Below are 24,954 nucleotides of genomic sequence, written 5' to 3' on the forward strand. Positions count from 1 at the left end.
CTGGCCTTGTTTCAGCAAATGCTAAAGCTGTGCCCCTTCAATTACTTTGTAACAGTTTCCTTTTTCCACTTGATTATTCACTTTGTTTGTTGTTGTTTTTTTTTTTTACATTAATTGTTGCTAATAAATCTTGTGTTGCTCGGTGCCAGCCCAACTTTGTCTGCCTGTAAACTGAGTGAGAGGTTAACTTGCAGGTCCTCCTACTATTCCTGTAATGATGACAGCTATTCATTACTGTATGATGGAGGCAGCGCTTTTAGGTGAATTCAGACATCCCCCAGTTTTGCTCTCCAATTTTCAACACAGCCCTGCGGCAATCATTCATTCGCCTCAACTTGTTAAATATACAGTTAAAAATACTGATGAACTCTGGCAGCTCACCTGGTAGAGCTGGCAACCCATGCACCAAAGACTGAGTCCTTGCTACAGTGGCCATGGGTTCGAGTCCGACCTGTGGCCCTCTGCTGCGCGTCATCCCCTTTCCTGTCTATCTTAAGCTGTGCTGTCAATAAAGGCAAAAAAGACCCGATATATTAAGTTTTTAAAAACCTAAAAGAAATAACTGATGACAGTTGCAGTAATGAAAATACCAGTTGGCCTACACAAACACAGACGACAAGAAAGAAAGAGCAGAAGAAAGGAAAAAGAAAGACGCAGATAGTAGTAAGCAGAAAGTAGGCAAGCAGCCAGGCAGACAGAAAAATGGGTGTATATAAGAGAGTTTACAGGTAGGAACCATGTGGCTACAAGCAGAGGTAGGACGCCATGGTCAGAGTCCATATCCTGTGTCTTAATAATGCGTGCTGTGGCCTCAGGGGAATGGCAGCTTTAATGGGGAGGCAGTCTGCCACTGGTAAACACATGCTGGAGCTCAGTGAAAACACTGCTGGCAAAGAATTAGGTCATTTGAGATAAGCATGAGAGCAGCATCGCCTTGAAATCATTTTTGGCTGCATGTGTGTGTGTGTGTGTGTTAGTGTGTTATGTGGAAACTCTCCCTATTAAACATTTGTTTAGCTTGACATTCGTTTACCTCAACTGTCTGTTAGCTTAGACAAGTCTAAATCAAATCCGTTTTCTGTTTATTACAGGGAAACTGAAATCACTTCAGTTTTGGAACTAATTCATTTTAAATAGCCTGTTACATTCAATGTAAGGGTAGAAAAAACACTACAGGCTCCCAGTTACTCATGCTACAGATTTGGACCTCGAGTCTGGTGTAAAGCTATCAGGGATATAATGATATTACATTTCACAGCAGCATTTGTACGCAGTGAATGAGCCATGACACCAGCCGCATGAGGTAAGGAGTTGGCCTGGTGCAGAGGTAGCTGAGGTTAAACGGAAAAGCAGGGGATGTGTCATTACTCTGAAAAAAACATTTGTCATGATTCTGGTCACTCTGTAGTGAAGATCAAGTGTTAACATAATCACTTCGCCAGATTCTTTCTTCCAGACTTATTATTTAGAGTCTCTCTAATTCTCTCTCATTATTAGAAGTAGAGTGTTTGATGAACGGTACATAAGTCAAGGTTCATAAAGGAGAGGGGAGGATAGGAGAGGAAAAGAGGAAAAGTGAGGAGATGAGAGGGCCATGCGGTCTGCCAATTGCTTTCCGTTTGATTGCTCTGGTCTGGTTCATCTGGTGCAGGAAGAGCCGGGAAAAAAGAGATCGGGCGCATCCAGACTCGATTAGCTGGGCCTGCTCTACTTTCCTCCTGGGACTGCCAATGGGGTGGTGTGGCATAGGGAGATGGGGGAGAAGTGCTGGTGGGGGAGTTCACAAGGGGCAGTGGGAGGGAGGAGAGACTAGGTGTGGAAGGTTGCAATGGGGGACGGAGGGGAGGCTGCACGGTTCTCTCCCTAAGAAGTGCTAACTTGGACAGTGGGAGGAATTTTTTGTGGTTTATCCAACAAGAGCTGCTCCATCTGTATAAACTGGAGCCTGCCAAAATGTAGGCTCTCTCTCTCCATACACACACACATGCTCGCACACACACACACCAAAGGCTGCCAGAATGTCGACTCCCTCTGTCCAAAGAGGAGCAGAGAAACTTAACTCCCTCATTACTCGCTCAGATAACTAGTGCTCAGATGCTTAGATAAAAAGTTACAAGAAACACACATGAGCTCACACAGAGCAGAACTCACACACATGCAAGCACACACACACACACACACACACACACACACACACACACACACACACACACACACACACACACACACACACAGTCCATTGAGAAGGTGAGTCCTGAGGCTCTCCTGGCTGAAGAGTACTTAAAAGAATTGTTTTCCCCCGTTCTGCCGAGCTCCTCTAATGACAGTGGTGTGGAGACAGAGGTTATGTAAGTGTGAGCTGCAATCACACTCCACGCCATTTAGACGTGACTCAGCTGGCCCAAAGCCTGTTTGCGTGAGTGTGTGTGTGTGTGTGTGTGTGTGTGTGTGTGTGTGTGTGTGTGTGTGTGTGTGTGTGTATGTGTAAAAAACACTGGACAGAGTCTGTAAGAGAGAGAGAGAGAGAGAGAGAGAGAAGTTTGAAGGCAGAGTTTGGTGTGTGTATGTCTGTTTTTGTTTTTGTCCGTGCATGTTAGGGGGGTCAGGGTTACAGCACATTTGTTGGGGACGTTGAAGGATGTCTTTTAATTTTGTTTGCTAGTAATACATTAAGAGGACAAAATGACACAACACAATACATCCCTTATTGCTTTCTAATACACATTTTTAAATGGTTGTTCAGGGTAAGTCTACCAGAAGTGAGTGAATATTCAAGTGTGTGTGTGTGTGTGTGTGTGTGTGTATGTATGTAAGTGTGACACACAGTGGCCCCTTAGTTTCCCAGCATGGCTTGTGGCAGAGAACTGACATCTTTCCACAGGATATGAGAACTGTGTGATCATCCATCTGAGCTTCAAGTTGAGAGGAAAAAACATAAACTCTACAGCGCCTCCTTTCGTGCCTTATTTTGTATTACTCCCTCACACACACACACACACACACACACACACACACACACACACACACACACACACACACACACACACACACACACACACACACACACACACACTCTCTCTCTCTCTTTTCTAAGATGGCTCGTGTCTCTTTAAAACTTTGCTCTTCTTTAGCCAAGGGGGCAGGGTTGTACTCTGTGAGTCACTGGGCTGTCCCTGGCACAGACAGACACATGCACATAAATTCACGCACACACACAAACTTGAAGCTCTCTCCATGTGTATGAGTGGAGCTGGTCCTATGCCCAGCCTCAGGGCTGCATGGCCCCAGCACTGTATCACTTAACCCTTCAGGAGCTCATACTGGTCCAATTCAACCCCAGAAAAGGGAGTATCAGCTCAGTATGTCAGAGCTTGACTGTTCAGGTTAAGCCTCTTACACTTTGTTCTCCAACTGTCTGCGAGTAAATGCCACATACAGTAACTCCCATAAAAGCCACAACTACTTTTCAAGTGAGCTGTTCCTTTAACAGTTTGTACAGTTGGCTGTTTAACTCTTTAGGAGGTCTCGCCAAGCAGCTACAGGGCTACTGCTAAACTCAACAATGGAGAAATAGGTTTTTATGACATTATTTATGAAAGCACAATCACAATTTGCTCTTCAGCTTGTTGTTGCTTTACACAACCTCACACAGATGCTTCATTTCTTCAGTGTCAGGGAGGACATGCTCAACTGGTTGCCTCAAAAGTTCATTCTTGATGCCTACTGACATCAGCAACCTTTGAACCTTGAACTTGGGCAACTAAATTCAAGTTGTATGTATTGTACTGACATATTAAAACTTCTTTATCTTTATTACCTCTTCTCTTTTTGTCTCTCTCTATATCTCTCTCTCTCTCTCACAAACACACACACAGACACACACTTGTCTTTGTGCAGATTTTCTCTTTGTGAGCATGCAGGACAGGAGACAGTCAATATTTGGGCTATGAAGTCAGTGTGCGCCAGAACAAATAGAAGAAGACCAGTCATCTGAGCATGTGTACACAAAACCATCAGCAAGTAATGGCCATACAGTGGCTTGGAACATGACTCAGACAGCATAGGCGGAGATGGGATGTAAGGCCATTGAGAGCTGGCGTGAAGTGTGTTAAGTATGATGGGTGCAGTGACAGATGGTTTGACCTTATCTGCCGCAGTTGTGGGATCTTGACTGTGAAAGACGTTGGACCTCCTCTCCTCTCTGCTCCCGGTAAGATAGATCCCCACGGTGCTATAGCTACTCCAATAACCATGTCAGCTTGGAGGCAGAACTATTGCCCTCCCACCTTTACCAGAGGGTAACCTCTGGAGTAATCCCTCGAGGGTCCAGACTAATAATAGTATATGGATATGATCCTATGGAAATGATAGTCCAGCACAGAATTAAATGGCAGTCAAATGTATGTTAAACACTGGATGCTTATATGTGGCGTGACTAGTATGGAGAGAGTGAAAGTACGAGGTTTGGGCTTTATAACACTGTGTTTTAACTAGAACAGTTGGCAGCACCTGAACATACAGTGGCCGAGTCAAAGAAACATACATATACACACTAGAGGGCATGTACACACACATAGAAAGTATGGTTGCTGAGGAGTGTTCTGTAATTCTAGTGTGTGTTAATGACTCTCCCAGGCACACTGGAGAAGACGTTAAAAACTCTGGCTGTGATTTACTGTGCAGTGATGCAAGCTGGGACACGACCCAGAGATTCACACTGTGGCACGGATTCGCATATAGTCTCACTCTCACACACACACACACACACACACACACACACACACACACACACACACACACACACACACACACACACACACACACACACTGAGCGATCTAAACACAAAGGTGGAATCTAACAATGAACAAAGGAAGTTTATGCTGAGATTAACAGCTTAGATTGGTAAATTAAACGTGTTTTCATGTGAGTGCTAGCTGCGTTTTATAAACTGGATAAATAATTCAACCAGTTAAGTCTTCATTATCAGTCCTTGCATTTTGCATGTTCAGTGTAGCTCTATGATCAACTCTATGGGATTGTATTTGAATTAAACACTATAAATTATATTCCAATTCTCTTTATACGGGCCATTGACTGGCATTACAGTCACACATCAATCAAGGGCCAAGTCACTTAGCAGCCATTAAACTGTAACAGTGTTTGTGTTTATACAGCTTGGCTCTGGCCGAAAACAAAAACATAGAGTCCTCATTTGCCCACCACAATCTCGTTACAGCCGTACAAACAAGTCATTTTTAATCCGCCAATTACAGATGAGAAAAAGGAAGAGGAGATCTGCGAGACGATCCATCACAAGTTTGTGGCTGGCGATGGCTGTAAAAGTGCATCGCCACAATGTCGCATTGAACGACTTGCGGTCTTCCAAATGTCTTTTCATGAACTGAAAGTAAAACAAAGAGCATGAAGGCCGGCAGCTCTCCAACCACAGCAAAATAATAACAGGATAGGTTCTGTTTCATAGCAAGCCCTTGTATACTTTTGATTTGCCCAGAGCCAGACACCTGCTCTGGGTTGGGTTTACAAAACCCTAGCCCTAGGGCACACACAGGCCTCAACCTAAGTCACCTGTATTTACACTGGATTTACTGAACGTCTACAGCCCAGTGGTGTGGTTTGTATGATAGGATATACCGCAATGTGGATTGCGAAATGAGTTGGGTAATATCACCTCTGGTCGGGTTAAGAAAAGATTGGTAGAAGACTGATTAGGTTTGTTTTGGAGAAATCCACTCCCCTCCCTTTGGAAAGGTTTGTTAAGTCCTGTTCCCATAGTATATACAGCTCCATGCCCTACTTCTGTCCTCCACCAAGAATAACATGTACCTGGACAACACTGACCATTTAGACAGCTGCAGGGAGGGTGAGAGAGAGAGAGACAGAGGGGGGAGGGCTGGGAGTGAGGCCTGGGGTACAAAATAAGAGAAGAATAATGAACGATTGAAGGTAATAATGTGGCACGCAATGAAAGAAAGAAAGGAATCGGGGATTGATGGGAAGAAAGAAACGTGTAGGAGGAACCCATAAAGTTACAGTGAATGAAGGAGACAGAGAGATATGCCTATCTATCCTTTAAAAAGTTAGTTGAATCTCCGGAGGTTTAATTGAATTTGAAATGAGTCGGGAGGCAGAAAGTTAGCAGAAGCTCTGGAAGGCTTAGCACTAAAGATGAAGAGCCGGTGAATGACAGGAGAGAAGACAGAGGAGGAGAAGACTCCATAACAGTAGCATACAGAGTCCTGTTTGAGGAAAAAGATTCGGCCACGCACAGGTAAATTGATCTCACGGGAGGGTGAGTAATAGTGGAGTAAAAGCTGCGAAGGAAGGTATGGATTGGAACTGAAATGAACAAAGCATGAAGACGAGGAGAAATAAGAGAAAAATAAGGAGCCATACAGGCAGAGGCTGAGAAAAAAAAGACAAGAAGTGAAGTCGGAGAGAAGTGGACGGAGGCAGAGCTTCCGAGAGAAATAGAGAAGGAGGTTTAGGGTGGGCCTGGGCTGAGGGTTGTGAGGCGCAGTGCTCTCTCCAGAGCAAACAGATGCTAACAGAGGGGCTGTTGTCTGGGTCAGGGTGGGCCAGGGGAGGGGACAGCAACATCGGGATGTGAAATGTGACAGATCTATTTTTGGGCTCCAGCACAGGAGCCCTTCCCTGCTCTGAACCAGGTGTCAGGGTCAGGGGTCAAGGGCAGGACAGCAGAATCTAAAGCACCAGTTGAAGTGGATTAGTTTGACTGGAGGAGATCCTGTAATTTAATTTTTAAGTGCTGTGTGCATTCCAGGTCTAATTCCAGAAGACGATTCAAGCGAGGAAAAGGAGCTTTGTGATTTCTTGAAATCACTGCTGACAGCCCAAATAGAAAGCGTTGCGATCTTTGAACATTCAACTCAAACTGTACTGCTTTTATAAAAAAAAATTAAAAGATGAGTTTCTTTGCAGTTACTGACTGCAGTTCAAATGTATATACACTTTTCACTTTGTACACTTCCGTCATAAACACACTGCAAAATCAGTGTGTCAGAGTGAATAATAACATGACCATCATCATCATCTCTTCCTTGTTTCTCAACATTCCAGTATTTCAGTGTTTTCGGTTACTTTTCTACAGAAAAACCAAATGTACTTCCTCTTCCTTTCATTAAGCGTGTGTTACTCTCGAAATGAACTAAATGTCTGGGAAGTTAATACCACTTTCAGAATATGTTAACTCCTGGTGGTTAATTTCGCAAGGTCTCTCATAAGTCATCAACTTTGATTCAGATGTTGTGGTTTGTTTTCACAGCTGATCACAACCTAACATCACGCTTCCTTCCGACTTCTTGCCCTCCTCGTTCTTCCTTCCTAGTTGCTCCTCTTTCCCATGCATCCCCCATAGTCCCCCCGCCTTCCCACCGCCACCACCACTTCCATTTCTCCCCCACTTTCATTTCCCGTCTTTGAAACAAAACCAAAGCTCCAATTGTAAAATCACCCACCACCTACCTCCACCCCCCACCTGCTCTCTGGTCTGGGCCTATCAAGATCGAGGCAGAGGGGCTGATTATGCAGGCAGCTGTCAGCCCTCTAAGGTGAGGCCCCCCAGGCGACAGTTCAACTGCTTCAGACTGAGGCTGTGCCACCGAGTCTGACAGTAGCACGAACAACACCGAGAAAAGAATGCTAATGGATCAAATCAGATGAGTGCTGAGATGAGAGGAGGGAGCTTGGAGGAGAGGAGGAGGGCGCTGGCAGGCACTCCTGATCAGCTGTCATTCAGACGAGGCCTCGTGTGTGTGATAGCGTGTATTTGTTGTGCGTGTTTGAGCGAGAAGCACTGGCCGCCCAGGATTACGCCCCCAGTTACTGACATGTTTTCCCTCCAAAGTGCCTTGAAGTTTGAGAGATGAAGGAAGGGTGCGAACACAGGGAGGGAGGGGCTGGCAAAAGCGATAGATGGATGTGGGAGGCTATATACAGTACACTGCTCTGTTCCTTTATTCTTCCATCTAACATGCCTTTCCCATCTTCTATCTACCCAGCGTAACTCCACCTCTCTCTTTGACTATCTGTCTGCCTCGGAGCCATACTTTACTGCGGAAAGAGCAACATATCAAAACTTAACGGCATTTTCTTTTCTGAATAATGCTGAGTTCAATATTATTTTGTTTTGAACTTCATTCCTGCGCTTGCTTCTTCTCTCCTCCAGGGCAACCCCTTCATGAGGAGAGACGAGATGCTTTAGCGCCATCACTTATGGGCAGTCAAACAGCCTCCTGTGCGGTGGGAGCTTGTGATTGAAACATAGCAAGCTGAAGCCTTCAGTTCCCCTCTTCTTTCCGATCTCTAAATGTCTGATTCCATTCGCCTCCATAGGACTACAGACAGAGTTAAAGCCTACATGTGCATGTGTTCATGCCATGAATGAATAATGTATTCTGACAGCAGAGGCAGATGGATATATGATCACCAGCTAAAGAGGATTGCTGTGACACTGAACCAGGAAGTACTTGTCAAGTCATGTTACGACTCCCAGCCACGAGCTCACAGTAGATCTCTTTTATTGTTGCCTGGATCGTCACCCACAATCAGGCAGCAGGAAAGTCTTAAGTTCCAACTACGCATAAAATGACCTAAAATAGCAAACTGCCATTTTCCCAAACATCAACTCAAATGCCTTCAAACACAAACAGCTTGACATGCCCCTACCCTACTGCTCTGTCTCCTCCTTACCCCCACCCTAACCCCATCCCTGGCAGATGGCTTTAATTAATATAGACATGATAACGAGATTCCCTGCGATTAATACACACAGCAGTTATGGATTTAAGTGCTAGGGATTCCAGATAATATGATTAACAGCAGTTGGGAGTGGGGGCATCTGGCAGACAATTTGAAATGGAGGAGGGCTGGAGCAATTGCGAAAAGAAGTGTGTGTAAGTGTGTGTGTGAGAAGCGTGCGTGCAATTTTGTGCGTGTGTTTATTTGTGTGCCTGTCTATCAGAGAGGGATCGTATAAGAATGCTGGGGGCCTAACGTCATGCAATCTTAATGGGGAGTTTTTTTATCCACTTGTTATTATGTAGCCAGCTGTCTGTTGTCCCGTAACATATGACTACATGTTAGCACACAATAGCTGCATGGTATTTAACCACATGTGTGCATCTGTGTTTGCATAGTGATCACTGTGAAAGACTTCTATCCTGTAATATTTATCATGGAAGAGAGAACGTCCTGCAAATGAGACTTAATCTGCAAGACCAATTTGTTTAATAGTTGAGACTTTACATGACTCTCTTTAGAACAACAGATCAGGTATTAAACATGAAGACAACTGTTTATTATTTGCATAATAAATGCAAAACAGCCTGACACCTGTTTCTGGAATCTGCATGACTTTTAGCTGTAGACAAATCGTAAAAAACGACAGACAGATGCAAACAACTCCATGGGCCTGTTTCTATAGTTGTCACTAGAACTTTATTTTAATTTGGATCTCAGCTGTGAGCCAATTCCTGGAGACACAACTCAAAATACAAAGGAAAAAGTACGAGTTACTGTTGGATGAGGGCGATTTAGGGAAGTTGAGAAACTATTTTGATGGTTCCTCTTTGGAGAAAGTCAAAGTCCCTATTTTCTTTTAAATGTATAGCTAATGGTGCATGTCTATATTCAGCTCTTTAATTCCTGTACTTTGTGTGAATTTATTTCGTACATGTTGCCTGTATGAAGACACAAAGCTGGACAAACTAAAGCCATATGGCGCACAGTGCACAGTGAAGGATAATGGTTAGGCGTTATCATGTCAATCTCTGTCTAGTTCTAAATGTATGGATTGTGTCTCCACGCATCAGTCACACTCCAGAAGATCTGTCCAGTCTGAACACATGCACTGTGGGGCAAAATATGATACACCCTACAAATAAACTAGTTGGGTTGGGAAGACAGTGTGCATTTGCATCTATATATACAGTATATGTGTACATCAGGTTTTATTTCATTACAAAACACCTAAAAATCATAATGGCTATCACAACATCAGTCTAGCAATGACAGTTTCTCTATAGTGTAAAATCAGGTTACTGACTGTCCTCTTCTGTACAGTGGAAGTGTGAAGTGAAACCAAGATCCCTTCTTCAAAATATTGTAGGAGACAGAAATATCCTCAGGATTTAGTTTTTGATTAATTTCTGTTTTTCTTCCTGTGAAGTTATATGTTTTCCTTCTTTATAACAACTTGCCCTCAACCTTTCTCGTCTTCTCCTAATTTAGTTACTGATTCCTTAAATTTCCTAGAATAAACTTTGATAAGCCTCAAGAGAATGTGCCTGCACTTCAGCTGTGGGTTTGACAGTTGTGGGTGAAGAGACAGTCAAAGAGACGGCATTGTAATGGCAAGAAAATTAGCATTGCTAGTCATGAAAACTTGAGAGTTACGCAAAATGTCTCTTGTCTTCTCCTGGCTGGAGTGTAATCATAATAGAGCTGTAACGATTAGTCAATTAATCCATTAGTTGATCATAAGACAATTAATCGACACCTATTATAATAATTGTTAATGGCATTTGTCATTTTTTTAATTCCAAATATTTGCTGTTTTTTTCTTCTTAGGCGTGATGATTTGACTTTTTCTTTTACTATTTCTGTTAGTTAATAGGCAAAACTATTAATTCATTAACTGAGAAAATAATCTGCAGATTAACTGTCAGTGAAAATAATGGTTAATAATGGATGCAGCCCTACATAATAGCAGGAAGGGGTGAATAATGAAACTCAGCAAATGTTTTAGGTTTAACATGCCCTGTCTATGGATTTAATTATTCATTTTCTAAGTCATGCTTGTGTAGCACGATTAAGCAAACACTAGCCACTTGTATAAAATCTAAAATAAATTCTTGCTTAATGTTTCCTACCCAATCTGATAAATGAAAGTAATGGTTTATTTGTTGAGAGGGTTGTTTGAGCTGCAGCCCAGTTTATAATAATAAATCAATTTAGAAAAAGGCTCTTGATGTGAAATGGGCAGAACAAGTATATCACTGGAACTTAACTCAGGCTCAGTAGCACACATTCAAACCATCTCTGGCAGAGATGAACATCATTTGTGGGAATATTGCAAACTTTTATTCCATGCTTGTTCTTCAGAGACATATTGTTCAACAGGAGAGCAGCAGTGGCTATGAGCAGGTGCTAGAGCCTAATGTCACAACTCGACAACATTCATTACTGCGTTTTAGTTGCACAAAGGCACACAGGGTTGCAGTCAGTTAAAATTATATTTGCCACTTAGTTGCTAGTCAACATGATGGGTTGCCCCCTCCCCTCTTTTTCCCTCCCTTGCTTTACTCTCCCCAGCCTCTCTTTTGCAGTCAAGCAGACACAGTAAAGAGAGTGAGGGAGAGTAATTTGACAAAGAAAGGGTAGAATTTGGCACTGAAAGTGAATCAAGGGAGCAAAAGCAAACAGAGGAAGGAAGGAGTGGGAAGGGGGGGAGGGAGAAAGTGGAGGAGGGAAGTTGGCGGGGGAGGGAAAGGGAATGAGAGAAGGGATGAGGGGGTGAAGCTGTAAGCAGAGCGCGGACGAACTCCAATAAAAACAGAGCGTCAGATGTAACGCGTTTGCCCAGAGTGGGGATTGCTTATAATGACAACTTCCACTTCTTGACCACGAGTGACTGGACACTCTGGTTCCTGACCCCAATCACAGTCGTACAAAGGCAAAAGGAACAAAAACAGAAAAGGATAAACTGTCAATGAAATATCACTAACATCCGTCTTTTTTAGAGAAACAGATCGGCAATTGAAGACGCTTACTGTATGACACACCGCAAGGACTGACATACTGTGTCATGTAGGTCCCTACACACACACACACACACACACACACACACACACACACAAACCACATACATACACCCACACGCTGCAAGTACATCAATGCACATCCAGGGTCACGTTAACTGCAGCCGCTGGGACAGAAGTGCAAGACAACCATCTCTGCTTCCTGTTTTTCTGGAAATGAAACTATGTCAAAGGCAATAATGCTGCCAGTTAGAAGCTGATCCCTAAAGCTCATACAAAATCCAAATCCATGCACACACATTAAGACACACACCATTTTTTAAAACAGTTTACAAAACAGTTCTGCTAACCGTGCACCAGCATCCTGCATTCAATGAGTGATTTGATCACTGGCAGTGGATACAAACAGGACATGCAAATAGTGATTCGATCTAGGAATCCTCTCATTTGCAAACCTGCTACTGATCGCTACCGGAAAATTTAGCAACAGCTTGCCATCACTCCCTTTGGCCTCCAGTCCAGGCAGCAGTGGGGCTGTAACAGGGAGAATTTGCAGGGTTTAAACCAGATCTTTTTGTGACTCAGTTTAAGTACATAGCACTCCAGGGCCCCAAAATTAAAAATATAGCTGAGGATAAATGTAGTCTCTCTGACGAGAAACAATGGAAGAGAGACAGAGAGAACGGGGCAAGTGATAGGTCGAGGGAAAGGGGCCAGATTTGTTCTGCAAACAAGCATGTGTAGTAGAGCTGGAACAATCGCTCAATTAGTTGATCAACAGAAAATTAATTACTATTTTTTAATGAATAATTTAAGCATTCGAAAGCAAAAACTGCAAAAATTCACTGCTTCTGACCTTTGAAATGTGAATATTTGCTGTTTTCTTCAATGACAGTATATTGAATATCTTTGGGATTTGGACTGTTGGTCAGATAAATTATGACATTTGAAGATGTCATCTTGGAATAAACTTGTATGGACATTTAATAAACCAAATCAGTGATCAATTATTTGAGAAAATAATCAGCAGATTGATCAATATTGAAACTAATTGTTAGTTGCAGCCCTAATGCATTGACAAATGAGATATTAAACATTAGGTGCTGTTTCACCCTGGACAAGAAGTGGAAAGGTCCTTTTGTACGCCTGGAGGAAGTAAAGGTAATGAGGGGATTTTGGTGTTTGTAAATGTGTGTGTGTGTGTGTGTGTGTGTGTGTGTGTGTGTGTGTGCGTAGGTGTGTGAGAACAAGGTCTTAAAAGTAGTTGTTGACCTCTAACCCTAAACCTTACTCACTACTCAGCAGAAGATGTGTTGCTATGGACATCTGTTTTTAGACACTCTTACACTACAAATACACACAGACACACACAACTTCCAACTTGTACACCTATCTACAACAATTACCACCAACACACACACACACACAAACACTTACATGCAAAGTTGTTCTTGTACGAATTCTAGCTAGCATACACAGAACTAGACATGTAGCTATTTACAACATATTCTGCCTGTTGCTGCTGTTCTGCCCTTTATGTGCTGCTGTATGCGCTGTACTTATCTGCTAGAAATGTTGAGTTAGATGTTATTTCTAGTGATGTTTCCCATAAGCCCTCAAATGTACATCACCAGCTACCATTCAATTCTAAGACCCCCGTGGGGCTCACTCTGTTTTGGCCCCCAGTAGCCCTTAGCTCATTGACCCCTACACGTATCCCTTGGCCCCTATAGGCGGTGAGGGATTGTACAGGAGACAGGGTCTGAGTGGGGAGGGAGAGAGAGAGAGGAAGAGGGGGGTCAGCAGCAATAGAGAGGAGCACTTCTTCAGGAAAAGCATTAAAGAGGCAGGTATTGATTTGGGATTTTAAATGTTTTTCGCAGTGATATATCCAATTAGCCTCTGAACCCTCTATGGGTGTAGAGTGGGCTCCCCTGAGGCCGTGGAGAGGGCCACTATAACACTTTTCTTCAGGCTCCCTCAAATGATAAGAAATAGATAATACCTGTTAGAGTCCAGACTCATAACAGCAAAGTGCTGGAGGGCTTTAGGAGGCATGTGAAAGAATGAAACCTTCACTGATATTAATTCATAGAAATACTGGTGAAAAACAAAACCCGTTTCCCATGCAGGTCTATGGAAGCTCTTTTTAACTTGCATCTGTTATTATCATGCTCCCCTGTCTCTGTTGTGGGTGACATGGCGACTTGTTCAGGCAGTGCGGACAGCTCCTGGATATTGGTAAGCTTTAATTCTCTCTGCACATCCATGTCTCCCTCCTCCTCTTCCCACTCCTCCACCTCCCCTTTCCCCCGCTCAATCGATAGTAAGTTATTTAGCAGATAAAAGAGTTGGATCAATCCAGCAGCACATATCAGAGTGCCAGCAACTTGTGTATATTATCTGCCGTGTGTGTGTGTGTGACAGAGAAAGGGAGTGAGGTTGTGTGTGTCTGTGTCGATGGCCTAAGCATATGTGTTTGTGTCTGTACCTGGATATCTGAGCGTGTGTGTGTGCGTATTTGTAGTTATACCGTAGCCTAAAAAACAGTGGTGTGTCTATCCATGTGCGTGTTTGCTCAAGTGTGCATACCCACATGTCACTGCCACCATGTCGAACCTGTAGTGAAAGAGATACTGAGGGGAAACGGAGAGTGTCCTTGGCTGTTGAACGACATTCACCTTTTTTCTTTGTGAATGTACAGACAACTTGCTGAGGCGTCCTGCCTATTGTAAATGTCTAATTTGATTCCATTCGTCATTAGGTGTCTGAATTGAGGCAATTGAATTGAATAAGTGAAAATGGCTCGAACTTGTGTAAGGATACGCCTCCCACTTACAGGCGAAGTGCGGCTTATAATAGAACAGGAAATGTGAAAGGGAGAGAGAAAGAGAGCAAGAGTTTGTGTTAGAAAAGTGGAGAGCACAAATGCCCACCAAAGTGGGACAGAAAGATGGAATGATCCTGAAGAGGGGAGTGAGGAACAAGATGTTAATTTGAATATTACGAAAACAAAAAGAAAATAATGTTTTTTGCCAGAGCAGAAATTGCTTTGAATACTGTGATAACTCAAAGCAAATGTGGATCCGTCAACGGAGGAGCAGAGACGCTGTGCTGAATACAAACGGGAGGAAAAAGTCTTTTAGGTGTGGTGAGTGCAAGACGATGTTAATAAGGTCAACGGGGAACAACTGTGAATGTCTAAGGTCACCAGAAGACACATACAGACCAACACAGACCCGAAGAGCATCACCACAGATAAATATATACAGTATACTCGAGCAAACAAAAGCCCTATTATAGGACTGTGATAATTTATTTCTGATGGTTAGCTTGTTTGCAGGCCTAAACAAAGCATTTATGAAAAATGAGACTTGTTTAAAAGTTGCTGCGTGTCCTAATTCCACAAATTAGAACACACACACACATCCACACTTGACACACACACACACACACACACACACACACACACACACACACACACACAAAACACATGCACACAATATGCATGCACACAAATATGAGCATACTCACTTTTCTACTGGTGCACTCCTTGCACTGGTGCACACTCACAGAGACACGTACACCACACACAGACAAACACACACTTGAGATTATGAGTGAGTCATTGCGTTGCCCAGCAGGGCCCAGGGAGCTGGGGATTTCCACACGGAGAAAAACAGGTGACATCTGCCCGACTCCCATACAAATCTATGTACAGTACAACTATGTACAGCTACAGCTGCTCTGTGTGCAGTAAAGACTGCAAATATAGGACAGGCAAAATAACCACATATTATGTGTGAGAGAGAAAGAGAGAGAGAGGAAGACACAGGGAACATGGGGTGAAAGTAGTCAGAGGTCATTAAAGTAGTCAAAGGGCAATTGCCACAAACTAAATCACCTCAACAGCTGAGACACACCTGCTAATGTGATTAGACACGTGCACGCACACACACACACACACACACACACACACACACACACACACAAACACACACACACACATATATATATATACACACAAGTGCCAAAGTGCCCATTCCTGAAGGTTCAGCCCTGTGCTTACCCATATACACAGTTGAGATGGCCACGCATGGCCTGTTTTCACCTCAAATAAAGTTCACAGAGACTGTACACAAATCAATAAACAACATCCTAGCTTAGCACCAAACATAGCTTGGCCCTTCTTCCTGTATCACTGCTTGGGTTTCAAACACACCACGCTTCTTCCTTCCTTTCAAGTGACATGCAGAGCTTTTAGATTGTCCTACTGTCTTACCTGCCCCTCTCTGTTCTCTAGTGATTTGGGAGTGAGACACATTGGATGATTATCAGGCCAAGTAACACCATATTTGGTCATTCTGACAAGCTCCACAGATGCCTTGAATGGGAAATTCCCCATCTAAGGCTTGGCTCTAAGGTTCAAGCCTGATGGTAAGATTTCCTTATTGTTTAGTTCAAGGAGTTTGCAAATTAACTACTCTGAACTACAGCTGCACCAATTATACCAAACATATTTGGAGATCACAAGAAGCACCAAACTGAGTTTATGCTGAGATGAAGTGACAATGTCATATTAAAACGTTAAGTCAAAGCAGAGGTTCTCAAACTTGGAGTTTGGATAACAAGTGATGCAATGTTACGCTTCATGCTTGTACCCTGTGTTAATCCCATTGGTTTATCGTCGCCCATACATTCATATGTGTTTCACAGCTGCACGCCTATACAATTGTCAGTCTGTCTAGTGGTCTGTTTGCACAACAGTTCTCATGTCCATCTATTCACCTGTGGGCCAGCAGAGATACAAACGCTGGGCATCGATTCACGTGTCTGTGGTGGGCAGAGAGATGTGCACTGTGAGAATGGCTATCGGGAATATTTGACACAGCCCGATATTATTTATCCCGCCATTTTAGGACAATATCCTAAAATGGCTAATTATATGGACCAATTAGCTGGCTAATTAGACAATTATCTAAGCAGACAATCTATTGGCTGGAGAAAATCGATACAGGGAAGAGGTGGCGGCAGAGATTAGGATTTACTTTTTATTACCTCACCTGCTCGACTAGACTGCTCATGAAAAGAGGCTCACAGTTTTTTTAGCCCATCATTTCCTCAGGGCATGTGTGTGTCTGTGTGTGTGTGTAGCAGGCAGGAGAGAGGTGACAGCAGATTTGTAGGAAAGAGTCAGAGCTGCTGTTCCCACAGGACAGACAGAGTGAGTCAGGTCCCACTGCAGATCTTATCTGATCTTCGTGTCAACACTATAGACCTTCTCTCCTTCTACTGCCCTACTCCGATCTGTTTACTCTCTGACTCTCACTGCCTTTCTCTATGACAGAATCACACAAAGGATTCATCTTTCGTCTTCGGTTATGTCCCTGACACACACACACACACACACACACACACACACACACACACACACACACACACACACACACACACACACACACACACACACACACACACACACACACACACACACACACACACACAAAGCTCCTCTTCCATGTGCACAACACTGGCATCCAGTCAAAGTGGCGCTAAATTGTATTAAAATAGTGCAGTGCTCGTCGCAAATTTACATGCGAATTAGGGAGAGTAGAAGTAATTACTCCGGGCCAATGCCGCTAATTGAATAAGGGTGCAGCCTTTTCTCTCCTCTCTCCTTTCATTCTATATACACAGGGCTCTGTGCTTCTCTTCAATGTCATTATGCCACTGCTTTGCCCTCTTCAAGGGCCCACATCATAGGCAAAAGAGACCAATGGAGGGTACTTTGCATATGTGTGTGTCTGTATTTCTGTGTGCATTTATCGGTATTTGTTTTGCAAAGGCGTTTTTTGTACTGTGTGAAGCAATGATGTGAATATGATGGCCTATTGTACTGGGATCACCAGTGTGTATTTGTATTCCCGAGTCATGTGGGAAATTAGATGGATAACATCTATGCACATTGAGATGTAGATGTGCTGTTTGGTGGGTACAGTCATTCTCTTCGGGTCCTGTGGGAGACAAATCAGAAGCAGAGTGAAAAATAAAAGCAGATAGGCAGACATGACCAGAGCACACACAGACAGCCTGGGGCTGTGTTTGAAGTAGGCCTCGGAGAGAACTCGTTGCTTTTGAGGTGTGGTGTGCATCAGAGTAACTGTCACAATGACACACACAGACTTTTCCCATTGGAGCATTTGCATGGCAAAGTGTCCGCTGGCTGATTCCCAGGTCTGCTTAATTCTGTAATGGCTGTGAATATTACAATAGAAAACTGTTAATGCATGAACTGATCCCTGCAATACACCTGCAATGGTTCAGTGTTGGTTTGTACATGTCTGTGGAAAACATAAAAAAAAGACCCCCCTTTTATATTTCAAAACATTTTACAGAGAGACATAAATCTTATTTCTGTAGGTCTGTGTGTCAGCCATGTGGTGTGAAGGGGAGAGGGTGGCTGCTCTCAGGAATATCAACCTGTGGCTGTCAGCCTTATCAGATCTAACCCACTCAGGGAGAACTAAACACACTCTCCCCTCTCAGCCAATCTCTTTCTCTCGCTCTCTCTCCACACACACACACACACACACACACACACACACACACACACACACACACACACACACACACACACACACACACACACACACACACACACACACACACACACACACACACAAAGCCATATACAAAAACACACACTCACTATATACACATGTTCATATACAAACACTTTCACAAGACCAGACTGCATGCATGAGAGGAAATTCACAACAGACTTATTCTGAAACGTTTGGGTCACTTCTCCTGGCCATTAAATAGTCAGGCACACAACCTCTGGTAAAACCACAACTTGTTTGTTTGGATTTTTTACATCAAACAAGATATAACGAGTTAATTAGTGAGCTGTAGAGATGCTGGTAGGTGGAACTGTTGCCTTTGGACAGAGCCAGGCTAACTGCCCCCCATCTCCCTACTAAGGTAATAGTCCGCTGGCTGTAGCTTCATATGACGAAAAGAGGAGTGGAATCAATTTTACTCAATTATCAGCAAGGAAGCAAATTTCCCAAAACGTTAAACTATTTATTATATAATTATATAATTCCATTTTCTGCTAATTTAGCTTCTGCTCCAAGCAAATATCTTACTTTTTTACTCCATTACACTTATTTGATAACTTTGGTTACTGGTTATTTTCCATTTTATTATTTTTGCGTTCAAATTTTATTAATAAGCTAGTCAACTTGTTAAATGGCGCTACAAGGCCTACATTACACCTTTTAATCTGTAATATTTTTCTAACATGACAAATCTGACCAAATTAAAGACCAAAGGATTTAAGAGAGAGAAAAATCTGAGCTAATCTACTACCAGGTCAAGTTGTTTGTTCAGTTTGAGTTTAAACTGATTCTCTTTCAGCTATTTCCTTAAGTGCTAGGTCATGTTCATCTGTGTATATCAGTGTGTGGGTGTGTGCGTCTTCCCTGGTGGCGATATTATGAGTGAAAATACCTGCTGACGCACAACAGCCAGACTCAGAGGTCAAACACTTCAGAGCTTGCTTTCATTGATTCATAGCCCCAGGTAGAGAGCACACACTGAGTCCTGTGTATGTGTATGTGTGTGTGTGTGTGTGTGTGTGTGTGTGTGTGTGTGTGTGTGTGTGTGTAAATGACAGAGACAGAGATACAGACAGAAAGTCAGAGAGAAAGCATGCGTGTGTGTGTCTACATCCTAATGTGTCTGTGTGTGTATGTGTTAGCGTGTCTGTCTGCACCCGGTGCTATTGCCCCAAACAGAGCTTCAGGCCAGCCTGTGTTTCCTGGCTAGGGGCACAGTCACTGCGGTTACGGTGTTAACAGGAGGGATACAGAACGAAAGAACAAAAGATGTGCCTGGAGCCATCACTGAAATACCTTTGAGAAACTGGGGAGATCTCCATGGGGGTAAGGAGGGATGAGGGAGTGTGAGAAAGCAGTGGCGGGATGAGGGAGTAAGCAAGGAGATGCAACAAGGGGAAATACAGTAGTGTGAGACCCTTTTAAAAACAAGGAGGGGTTTGTCTCTCTGGTTTCTCTCTCACACACACATCAGAAAAGGGGAAGATGTGTCACGAACGTGCTTTACAGTAAACAGAGTCCTCAGAGCTCCCCTATCTAACTAATCCTCTCAGCTTCTGTCAAACAAACAGAGGTAAGAGAGGGAGAGAGTTAGAGATAAAGAGATGAAAGGAGAAAAAAAAACACAGGTGAACAACAGAGGGAGCAGTTAAGGATACAGAAGTGATGAATCGGGTTTGGACTGTGTTCTTGCTTTCATGATTACGGCAACTGGTTGCGGGTCACTAACATGGCTCTGAGGGATTTCTTGGACACACGTGTGTGTTTATGTTTGTGGTTTTATAGAATCAAAACCTCTGTGTTTAGCAAGCACATCCTCCGTCCACATCGTTAGTCCATCAGGATAATCCAGGTAGCTGACAAAGAGCTTTTCTGGAGTGCATGCAGATTGCTGCAGCTGATTCCTATTCAAAACAGAGCTGTATCCATCATGTACAAGGGGGCACTAGATCTTATTCTCTGTTGTAGTGTTGTACATGCTGAAGGAGTTTTGACCACTCATGCGCACAGCCAGTGTCCAAACATCCTAAAAACTGTGATATTTGCATATATCATCATGCCCTTGAATAGCAACCACAAACAAAAATATTAGTCTGGTGCATAATATTTACATTCCATATTTCCTTTTCAGGGGCATATGAGATTCCTCCTTTGTTCATATGCCATCTATCTGTTTGGAATGAAGCAGATATTTTTGCTGAAATGTAAAAGTAAACACTGCTGTGGAAGTCCCTCCATTTCCTGCTGACTTCCTGTCATGGGGATTTATGCACACACAAACACACACAGACACACATACGCTGTGAAGGGAGGGTAGCGCTCTTTCTCTATTTCCCAGCAAAGCTATGCCTGTCAGCACTAGTTTTTCTACACTGACCTGTCATAACCACTACACAAACAGGTGGATCTGGGGGTGAAGTAGAAGTCAAACGAAATAAGTAGAAATATTTAACCCCAAAATGACTGCAACTGGTAGAAGAAAAGTCACAAGGACTGAATTCTAAGACGTTTAGTCAAATTTGCTTTGTGCAACAATGCTTAACATGCTTAAAGTTTCATTTAGCCTCTCATTTCCCATCAGTGCTTTCAGGCCAAGCCTCAAGTAGACTACACATCTTTTACTCATTTAAGAAATCCCCTCAAACTTTTGCCAGATTTTAGATTAATCACAGGTCCCCACGTAATTAGCAGAAGTTATCATCCTGTGTAGTCTTACCATAAATCCACACTTGTTCTAAATTCATGAAGCTTATTGAAAACAATTCAAAAGCCAAATCTTAAACTAGTTAATTCTTGCACTGCTGCTGCAGATCAGGCTACATACTGTGGCAGCTGGTGACATAATGTGACATTTTATACTGTAAAGTTAGCAGAAAATGCATATAACATGTATATGACAAAAAAAATGGAAGTGTGTTATTCTTGACAATACTTAGAATAATTCACAGTAATCAGCGGGGATTCTGCACTATTGACAGGGACTAACCTTTGACAAAAACCTAGTTCACTTTTGCCCATTTCTCTCTTCTGATTTGTATCTAGCACTGGAGAAAACTATTGAACAATAATGATAAAAGTATTTCTGACAACATCAGGAGAGTTAGCTGCGTGATATGCTTTGAATTATGATTGGATCAGAGGGGATATGAAATATTCATCTGTGGTCTCCTGCAGGGATGGCATGCCGTTAAAAAGGCATTGATTTGACAAGCCAAACAAACGCTGATGAGGCCTGATAATCAATGGCGGCATTGATGACAGTGTGTGGTGGCCCTGGGCTCCAAGCGATTGGATGGGCTCACTGTGAATAATGAATGAGGAGATTCCTGATTGATCAGCGAGGTTGTCTCTCTTTCAGACACTCAGCTGGCATTTCAATGGGGCCTCCAGCACCGGAGACAACGCGCCAACAACACCCAGACAACCAGTCGTCCTGCAGGACTGGCCGCATCACTGCTTCCCAAAAAAAGTGGCTTTTGAACATGTGAATGAGAACAGGATATTATATACAGCATATATATATATCATCAAATGTAGCAGACAAGAGAAACATGGGCTACAAGTAAGACTGGGACAGGTGAGAAAACCTTATGGGTCTTCAGTGAGTTTGTCCTTGACTAGAAAATGTCTGGACTGTTTGTCTGGTACCCAAGGGTGTACACACACACTAACACACACACTAACACACACACACACACAGCCAAACACATGCATAAAAACTCCCCACACACAGGTGACAGCAGTGGCGGGGTGCGTTGCGTTTTGTCATTTGCCTAGCTTCCCCACACCAATGCTGAATGTCAACTCTCTTTTCTCTTTTGTACTTGGAGGAGGTGGGAGAATGATGAGGGGAACAAAAACACCAAACAACAAAAAAGGTCCTCAACAATACCGCTATCTTCGCAGCATCTACTGCCGCTGTCTCCTCTTCGCCCTACTCTTCCTCTCTCTCTCCCTTTGTGCTCCCCTCCCTCCACATTCATGCTCCCTCATAGAATATCACTTAGCTCTGCCCTTGAATCCTCCTCCGTAAGTGCACACACTGAGGTGCACTCTGAAAAGACTTGAAGAAAGAAAGCGGGTGGGATGTCACCGCAGTAATGACGCAGGCCGACTGTAGTTTGTTGTTGTTTCAACGTAACGGCAGCAAGTTTTATGTCACGTATGTTGCATGCTTTTGTGATACAGTTAGTGGGTCGTAATGAAGATACATTAACATCGGCACTACACACACACACACGACACTTTCCACCGTTTACTTCTCCCTTCATTATTTGCTTTGCATAATTGTCAACTATCCTAGTGTTCAATCTCTCCCTCTGAACTCTGAGTTTCTCTCCCAGTGTGAGTATTTATTTCAATGATGGGGATGATTATGCAAATGAAAGAAAAGTGCATCTATCTGTCTAGCCAATAAAAAACCCCTCCATGATTTGGCCTCAACTAATTAGCCAATCCATCTGGGTTTTTTTCAATATAAAGACAACTCATCATCACGCTATTGTTTCTCTTTCCTCTTGCTTTCCATCCCTTTTGGAAATATGTCTTTACAGCTCACATCCTTTCTCTCTCTTCCATGTTTTTCTTTGCGTCTCAGTCTATTTCATCAACATATTCTTCATATACTGCTCACCTGCTCATTATTTTTCCCTCCCTCTACTCTTCTCCACAGGATGACTGCATATAAATGCAGGTATAGAGTGTTATTGATCCACAAAGGAGAAAGCAACGAGGAGAATGACTGAAACTCTCCTCTACACATAACTTGGGCAATGGGACTATTGCCTGCATCCATAGAATTATTTACTATTCAAACAAATTCCTTCTAACTTTTTCATGATATCAACGAGTTTACTCCCAGCTCTAAACAATAAACTGGTTACAAGCCAAATCCATCTTCATGTCTCATTTCCCACCAAGTCCCAGCTTCCCTGGGTGGACCATCTTCCTACTCTTCCCCTCTGTGTTCTAAAGGTTAATCTGCTCCTTTGCCTCCATATCCATCTCAAAGAGTTAACATTGCTTTGGATGGACGCCAAACCACAGCTTGCCATATGTAGATCTCATTGCAGACCATGAGACTGAAGAAAAAACTATAGTGATTGTATACAGGTCAGCTCCACCATAGCTGTGTGGCTGTGAGACAATGTGGGACAGTGTATTGCCCTGGTCCATCATATACCCAGCAGTTAACAGCCTTTGGCAAAATCCCAGTTTCCTCCTCGCTGCTCCCAGGAACCGGCCTTGTCCCTGGACTCCAGCCAACTAAATTCTCCCTCCGTGAACTCCTGAAAAACTGAGCAGTCTATGCTGTAAGAAAGAGAACAAGAGAGCAATGGAGAGCGGGAAAAGCTAATACCAATGTTTGTTCCTCTCAATTACAGTTTTAAATGGAAATCAATGTAGCAGAGGGAATGAGCAGAGCCCTTAACGTTGGGGTGATAATCACATTAAGACAGGGCTTAAATCAACACCAGACCTCAGCCTCTGGAGGGGGAAGAACAACACAGAAAGAGCCGTCTCTCTCTCTCTCTCTAGTAATCTATCTATCACTCTCATACAACAGTCGTCTCCAGCTCCCAAACCGCTGTCTGGTTGCCGGGATACCACCCATAAGTTTCACCATGGTAACATCTGGAATAAAGGTGGGTGGGCAGGGTGCCAGGACAGGCCTGGAGTTTCACTGTGGCCATAAAACTAACAAAAATAAATCTTTGTTCAACTGCTCTTCTAAGCACGATGCATGCACAAACACACACCCAGGCGCACGCATCTCAGCCAATTTAATCCAAGTTAACTGTTTCTCAGCTCCAGTAACAGATAGACAGGGAAGGGCTTGTGTTGTCTTGCTCTTATTGCAACCCGAACAGAGAAGTGAACACTGAGCTAAATTGGTATTTTTGGATGCAGATTGTGTGTGACAGCTGAAGTTACAACAGCAGGCTCTATCTCTGTGTGGGCTCCGGCAAAAGCGGCATTTTCTGGAGGAGCTGTGAGGTTTTTTTCCCCCTTGCCTGAGCCTGGTATTTTGGTGACTTGCCAGACACCAAAGTGGGAGGAGAGGTGCAGAAGGGGGAGCGTCACTGGCAACACTACGATTCCGGTGTCAGGATTTGTCTGCTGTTCAGAACAGGTCAAAAGCACACTGTGTTGTCTGCTACAATTTCATTACACATTTTTAACTGGTAGAGTCCATCTAAATTGCAGTTTTATTTTAAACATGGCAATAATTCCAACAAGGTATTATTAGCATCCCTCATCCACAAAAGCTTGCAAGTATAAACGCCTCCTCTGTCAATTAAATAACTCCTTGTATAGCCATCTGAAGGTGGCAAATACTGTGTGTGTTCCATCTGCACTCTCATTTGAGTGATGCACAAACTAACTATGATTACCTATGCCAGATCCACTGGATACAACCAACACAAACACTGTTGCAAAATCACCACACACGCTTCTGTGTCCTTGCGTACATCAAACTGGATAGACTGAAGGACTTGACAGAAATGACACACAAAGCAGGTGCTCATGA

The 24,954-nt window shown here is 43.2% G+C and overlaps 1 long non-coding RNA gene across 1 annotated transcript; it reads left to right on the forward strand.

Annotated features, from left to right (window-relative positions):
• Nucleotides 1–3,989: 3,989 nt before the first annotated feature.
• On the forward strand, nt 3,990–23,304 carry LOC127377226 (uncharacterized). Its single transcript, XR_007887653.1, has 4 exons — nt 3,990–4,210; nt 21,781–21,999; nt 22,253–22,300; nt 23,095–23,304. It is a non-coding gene; the product is annotated as an uncharacterized LOC127377226 (long non-coding RNA).
• Nucleotides 23,305–24,954: the final 1,650 nt, after the last annotated feature.

This window comes from Dicentrarchus labrax, unplaced genomic scaffold (genome assembly GCF_905237075.1).
Source record: "Dicentrarchus labrax unplaced genomic scaffold, dlabrax2021, whole genome shotgun sequence".
NCBI lineage: Eukaryota > Metazoa > Chordata > Actinopteri > Moronidae > Dicentrarchus > Dicentrarchus labrax.